At 37.7% G+C, this 7,559-nt stretch overlaps 1 protein-coding gene across 2 annotated transcripts in view; it reads right to left on the reverse strand.

The window, feature by feature from the left end:
- TGM6 (transglutaminase 6) overlaps nt 1-7,559 on the reverse strand; it is a 54,426-nt gene that overhangs the window by 16,635 nt on the left and 30,232 nt on the right. The window lies entirely within an intron of this gene.

Consider the following 7,559-nt stretch of genomic DNA (forward strand, 5'->3'; position numbering starts at 1 on the left):
TGAACATAATTTTAAGGGCTCATTTTTGGACTCTCAGTTCAATTTCTTTGATCTATATGTCCATTCTCATGCCAATACCACACTGTCTGAGTTTCTGTATATTTGTAGTACTTTTTGTCTGTCTGTTTTTGAGACAAGATCTCACTCTGTCACCCAGAGCTGCTATGCTGGGCATACTGCCTATGTGGTAGCCCTGGCCCACAAGGAGCATCACCTTCGCTGTTGCTGCACACTGCTCCTTTAAGAAAAGTTGCTAACACCACTGGCGCATCCTTGAATTCTTTCCTGGGTGATGCCAGGAACCCTCCTGGGCTAAGCCTGCATGCCCTAAATCAGTCTAGAGTTGAGCAATAGCAGCGCCCCCTAGAGGGAATGTACTCTCTGGTTGTCCATGATCTTCACCCTGTGATTCTCACTCACCGGGTTCTATCTGTGGGGCTCTATAGAGACGTGTGAGTTTAGGGCCCCTGATACACCACTTTCCCCGCTGCTAGCACAGACCTCTCTTTTGAGCTCCAGAACAATACGAAGAACTGGACAGCACCCCCCAGGTGTCCCACAGGTGCCTCAAATCCAACCAAACCTACCAACTGCCCAGCATCATTCCTCATCCCAGCCAATGGTGCAGCCATGAGCCCAGGTGTACAAGCCAGAAGCCTGGGGGTGTTCTTGACTCTTCTTTCACCTTCATCACTCACAACAGAGCCCTCACCAGGTCCTGCTGAGCATCCTCCTTAGGCTCTGGAATCTGTCCTCTTCTCTCATCTCTCTTCCCCCATCAGATCACCATACAAACAACCTCACCATGAGGTCAGCATGTGAACTTTTATTACTGTTTTCATTACTCTGTCCCTGCAAGCTTCAGTTTTCCTCTCTGTAAAGTGGGGACAAGAGGCCCACAGGCAAGGCACTGAGCACGATAATCAAGAACGTCCCCTCCCTTCCTGGGAATGTAGGATCCATCCTGTTCCAGTTCTGTTTCCACTCTGATGATTCCAAAATCCAATTCTGATGGTTCCCCTTCCCTACTTGAAACCTGCGGCATGTGGTCTTCACACCACTCTCCCCAAAAGGTACCCTGATACTGTTGACCCTGGTCAGATCACTTGGTGATCGCTTGGTGTTGCTGTGGACACCAAAGTTCTTTAACACTCCATGTTTTATTATTAAAATGTGTGTGAATTCTGCTACTGCACAATACATTTTTACTATGACACTGTTTCATTTCCCTGCCGAAGAATTTAATGCTACCTTCTCATGGAGACCTTCTCTGATCACCTGATTTTTTTAAACAGCTTTATTGAGATACAATTCCATAACATACAATTCACCCATTTTAAGAGTGCAATTCAATGTTTCTTAGTATGTTCACAGAATTGTGCACCCATCACCACAATCTAATTTTCGAACGTTTTGGTCACTCCCCCTAAAAAAATTCTGTAACCATCAGGAGTCATTTCCCATTCCTTCCCACCCCAACCCCAGCCCTAGGCAACCACTAATTTAATTCATAATTTGCCTATTCTGGACATTTCATATAAAGGGAATCATACAACATGTGGTCTTTTGTGAAATTTTTTCCACTTAACATAATGTTTTCAAGGTTCGTTCATGTTGTAGCATGTATCAGTACTGAATTCCTTTTTATTTCTGACTAGTATTCCATCAGATGGATATACACTTTATTTATCATTGATGGGTACTTGGGCTGTTTCTACCTTTTATCTATTTTAAATAATGTTTCTATAAATATTCATGTAAAGTTTTTGTGTGGGTGTTTGTTTTCATTTCTCTTGGACATGTAGCTGGGAGTGCAATTGCCGGGTCACAGTAACACCACGTTTAACATTTTGAGAAGCTGTCAAAGTGTTTCCCAAAGTGGCTGTGCAATTGTAAATTCCCACCAGCAATGTATGAGTGTTTCAATTTCTCCACATCTTCACCAACACCAATTGTCTGTCTTTTTGATGACAGTAGATCTAGTGGATGTGAAGTGGCATCTCACTGTGGTTTTGACATGCATGTTCCTAATGACTTAATGATGTTAAGCATCTTTTTCTGTGCTTATTGGCCATTTATATATGGTCCTTGGGGAGATGTTCATTCACATCCTTTGCCATTTTAAAATTGGATTATTTATTTATTCATTTTGTAGAGATGGAGTCTTACTATGTTGCCCAGCTGGTCTTGAACTCCTAACCTCAAGTGCTCCTCCGTCCTTGGCCTCTCAAGGTGCTAGGATGGGCCAAGCATGGTGACTCATGCCTGTAATCCTAGCACCTTGAGAGGCTAAGGTGGGAGAAGCACTTGGCCTTTCCAGTGCTCTTAAAATTATTTTTTTAATGGTTGAGTTGTAAGAGTGACATATATATATATATAAATTTTTTTTCTAGGTAAGAGTACTTTATCCATTCAATACATGATTTGCAAATATTCTCTCCTGTTCCATGGGCTATCTTTCCACTTTCCTGATGTTACTGTTTGCAGGACAAGTTTTTAACTTTGATAAAGTCCAATTTTCTCCCTTGTTACTTGTGCTTTTGGTGTTGTATCTGAAAAGTCTTGGTCTAATCCAAGATTATGAAGATTTACTCCTATGTTTTCTTCCAAAAATTTTATAGTTTTAGCTCTAACATATAAGTCTATAAAGCATTTTGAGGAATTTTTGTGTATCGCGTGAGATAGGAGGCCAACTTCATTCTTTTTCTTTTCCTTTTTAAAATTTTTCATGTGACCAGTGAGGTATAACAGCTTCATTCTTTTGCATGTGGATATACAGTGGTCCCAACACCATTTGCTGAAAAGACTATTCTTATTCTTTCTCCATTGAATTGTCTTGACACTCTCGTAGAATCAATTGAACATAATTTTAAGGGCTTATTTTTGGACTCTCAGTTCAATTTCTTTGATCTATATGTCCATTCTCATGCCAGTATCACACTGTCTGTGTTACTATATATTTGTTGTAATTTTGTTTGTCTGTTTATTTTTGAGACAGAATCTCACTCTGTCACCCAGGCTGGAGTACAGTGGTACAATCATGGCTCATTGCAACCTCAACCTCCCAGGCTCAAGAAATCCTCCCACCTCAGCCTCCTGAGTAGCTGGTAGCCATGCCACCACACTCTGCTAATTTTTAAAATTTTTTTGTACAGATGAGGTCTTCCATGTTGCCCAGCTGGCCTGAAAGGAGATTTCCTGACCTGGAGGGAGTCTCCTGACTTAGCCTCCTAAAGTGCTGGGATCACAGACATAAGCCACCATGCCTGGCTGCAGTAAGTTTTGAATTTGGGAAGTATGAGCCCTCCAACTTCTTTTTCAAGACTGTTTGGGCTATTTGGGGTCCCCTTGCATTTCCAAATGAATTTAATGATCAGGTTGCTAATTTTGGGAAAAAAAACTCAGCTGTAACTTTGATAGGATTTTGTTGAGTCTGTAGATCAATTTTGAGAGTCTTGCAATTTTAACAATATAAACCCTTTCAATCCATGAAAATGGGATGCCTTTTCATTTATTTATATCATTAATTTCTTTCAACAATGTTTTGTAGTTTTAGCATATAAGTCTTGCTCTTCTTTTGTTGAATTTATTCCTAAGTATTTTATTCTTTTTGATACTATTGTAAATGGATTTATTTTCTTAATTTCATTTTTGGATTATTCATTGCTAGTATCTAGAAACATGATTAATTTTTGTATATTGATCTTGTGTTCTGCAAACTTGCTGAACTTGTTTATCATTTCTAATAGCTTTTTAATGGATTCCTTAGGATTTTATATATACACGATTATGTTGTGTGCAAATAGAAATAGTTTTATATCTTTCTAATTTGGAAATTTCTCTATTTCCATTTCTTTTTTCTCTCCCTCTCTCCCTCCCTCCCTTCTTTTCTCTTCTTCCTATTTTAAAAATTGTGATAAAATACACATAACATAAAATTTACCATCTTAACCATTTTTAATTGTACACTTCAGTGTCACTAAGTACATTCTTATTGTTGTGTAACCATCACTGCCATCTATCCAGAGCTCTTTTCATCTTGATTGAAACTCTGTACCTGTTAAACAATAATGTCCATTCTCCCCAGATCTTAGCCCCTGACAACCACCATCCTACTTTCTGTCTCTATGAGTCTGGCTAATCTAAGTACTTCATAGATATAAGCAGCATCACAGAATATTTGTTCTTTTATGTCTGGTTTATTTCACTTAGCATAATGTCCTCAAGTTTCATCTGTGTTCCAGCATTTGTTGATATTTTCTTTCTTTTTAAGGCTAAATAATATTCCTTTGTATGTATATACCACATTTTGTTTGTTCATTCATTCAATGATGGACACTTGGGTTGCTTTCACCTTTTGACCATTTTGATGAGATCGGGCGCATTCAGGGTGGTATGGCCGTAGATATTTTGGCTACTTTGAATACTGCTGCTCTGAACATGGGTGTACAAATATCTCTTCAAGGTCCTGCTTTCAATTCTTTTGGGTATATACCCAGAAGTTGAATTGCTGTATTGTATGACAATTCTATTTTTGATATTTTGAGAAATAGCCATATTATTTTCCACAGTGGCAGCACCATTTTACATTCTCAACTCCCACCAATTTCACTCTCTCCACATTCCTTCTAACACTTTTTTATTTGATAGTAGCCATCTTAGTAGGTATGAGGTGGTATCTCATTGCAGATTTAATTTGCATTTCCCTAAAGATTAGTGATTTTGAACATCTTTTTATGTGTTTATTGGACATTTGTATATCTTCTCTGGAGAATGGCTACTGAAGCCCTTTGCCTATTTTTTAATTAAGTTATTTGGTTTTTGTTGCTGAGTTGTAGGAGTTTTTAATATATTCTGGATAGTAGTCCCCTATCAGAAATATCATTTGCAAATATTTCCTCTCATTCTCTAAATTATCTTTTCATCTTCTTGAATGTATCCTTTGATGAACTGACATTTTAAATTTTGATGTAGTCCAATTTATATATTTTTTGTGTTGCCTATGCTTTTGGCAACATATTCAAGACACCAGTGCCAAATCCAACAGAAATTTTTCTCCTATGTTTTTTTCTAAGAGTTTTATAATTTTAGCTCTCACGTTTAGACCTTTGATCCATTTTCAGTCAATTTTTCTATATAATGCAAGAGTCTAACTTCAGTCTTTTGCACAGATATACAGTTTTCCCAACACAATTTTTAAAAAGATATCTATTTCTTTTACTTGCTTAATTTCCTTGGTTAGCACTTCCATCAAAATGATGAATCAATGTGGCAAAAAAGGACATCTTGGTCTTGCCCTGCTTTTGGGGTGCAAGTGTTCAACCTTTCACTACTAAATATCATTTTAGCTGTGGCTTTTTTATGGGTGACTACTTCTATTCTTAATTTGCTGAATGTTTTTTCTTTTTAATCATAAAGGGGTATGAGAATTTGTCAAATGCTTTTTCTGCATCTATTGAGATGATCATGTGGTTTTGTCCTTTTTTCTATTGATACAGTGTATTTATATTAGCTGATTTTCAATGTTAAACCTATCTTGCATTCCTGGGATAAATCCCACTTACTCATAGCATATAATCTTTTTTATATGTTGTTGAATTCAGTTTATCAGTCAACTCAATTCATTTCATATTCATGAATTTTTGCTTTCATTATTGATTTTTGCTTTCACATTCATAAGGGAGATAGATATATAGTCTTCTTTTCTTCTGATGTTGTCATCTGGTTTTGGTATCAGGATAATATTGATTTCATAGAATGAGTTGAGAGGTATTCCCTCATTTTCTAATTTTTGAATTGATATTAGTTCTTTTAATATTTGGTAGAATTCACCAGTGACATAATCTGGGCCTGATTATTTCTTTGTGGGAAGTTTTCATATTAGTAGTTCAATATGAACTGTTACTGGTTCTTTACTTGTTGTGAATCTATTCAGATTTTCTACTTCTTTTTGAGTTTTGGTAAGTTGTGTCTTTCTAGAAATTTACCCATTTAATCTAAAGTTATCTAATATGTTGTCATGCAGTTGCTCATAGTATCCCCTAATAAACTGTCATTAATTATAGCAATTCTGACTCCAAATGTGTGGGGGGTTTTCATACTAACCAGTTCTCCAACTCTCTGGACACCAACTGGGTCTCCTTCCATTCCATTCCATTCCATTCCATTCCATTCACTAACTACCTGGAGTTAGCATCAGACTCCACAGGTTTAAAGGCTCAGTCCCACAAGACTGAGACTTCAGACTCCAGTCACAAGTATTGGTTACCCAGGGTTACTCACACTTCTGTCTAACTTTGCTACAGATTTGGGGTTATCACAACTGCCCACAGCCTTAGGTTTGATAATTTGTTAGAGTGGTTCACAGAACTCAGAAAAACAGTTCAGAGTTTCATTACATAGGCATGACTGATTAAATCATAGGCCTTTGGTGATTAACTCAATCTTGAGCCTCTCTCCCCTCCCTGGAGGTCAGAGGTGGGGTTTAAAGTCCCAAATCCCTAATCATGTCTTGATTTTTCAGGCAACGAGCCCCATGCTAAAAGTGATCTAGGTGCACATAGTCATTTCACTAACATACTATAGCTGATGCTCTTCTCATTCTGAAGACTCCAAGATTTTAGGAGCTGTGTGCCAGGAACTGGGGATGATAACCAAATACTTTTCTTTAAAAACCACACTATTTATAATTCTTTTCATTTTTGTAGGGTTGGTAGTTATGTCCTCTCTAATTTTAGTAATTTGATTCTTCTCTTAGTCTAGCTAAAGGTTTATCAATTTTGTCAATCTTTTCAAAGAATCAACTGGTTTTGTTGATTTTCTTTAATGATTTTTCTGCTTTTTATTTCATTTACATTTATTTCCACTTTAATCTTTCTTGCTTTCTCTTTCCGCTTTTTTAGGGGTTTACTTTGCTCTTTCTTTTCTAGGTTTTTTTGTTTGTTTTTTGTTTTAGACAGAGTCATTTTTTTTTGTGGCCCAGGCTGGAGTGCAGGGGCCTGATCTAGGGTTCCAGTGATTCACTTGTCTCAGCCTCCCGAGTAGCTGGGACTACAGGTGTATGCCCCCATACCCAAATAATTTTTGCATTTTTAGTAGCGACAGGGTTTCCTAATGTTGGCCAGGCTAGTCTCAAACTCCTGACCTCAGGTAATCTGCCCACCTCAGTCTCCCAAAGTGCTGGGATTATAGGTGTGAGCCACTGCACCCAGCCATTTTTCTAGGTTCTTAAGGTAGAAGATTAGGCTATTGGTTTGAAATCTTTCTTCTTTAATATAGGTTTTTATGGCTATAAATTTCCCTCTGTGTACTGCTTTAGCTGCATCTTATAAATTTTGGCACATTGTGTTTTCATTTTCTTTCACTGCAAAGTATTTTCTAATTTGACTTGTGATTTTTCCTTTGGCTCACTGGATATTTATTTATTTATTTATTTATATTTTTTGAGACGAAGTCTTGCTCTGTCACCCAGGCTGGGGTGCAGTGGCCGGATCTCAGCTCACTGCAAGCTCCGCCTCCTGGGTTCACGCCATTCTCCTGCCTCAGCCTCCCAAGTAGCT

Source organism: Colobus angolensis, unplaced genomic scaffold (assembly GCF_000951035.1).
Source record: "Colobus angolensis palliatus isolate OR3802 unplaced genomic scaffold, Cang.pa_1.0 Scaffold219, whole genome shotgun sequence".
Taxonomy (NCBI): domain Eukaryota; kingdom Metazoa; phylum Chordata; class Mammalia; order Primates; family Cercopithecidae; genus Colobus; species Colobus angolensis.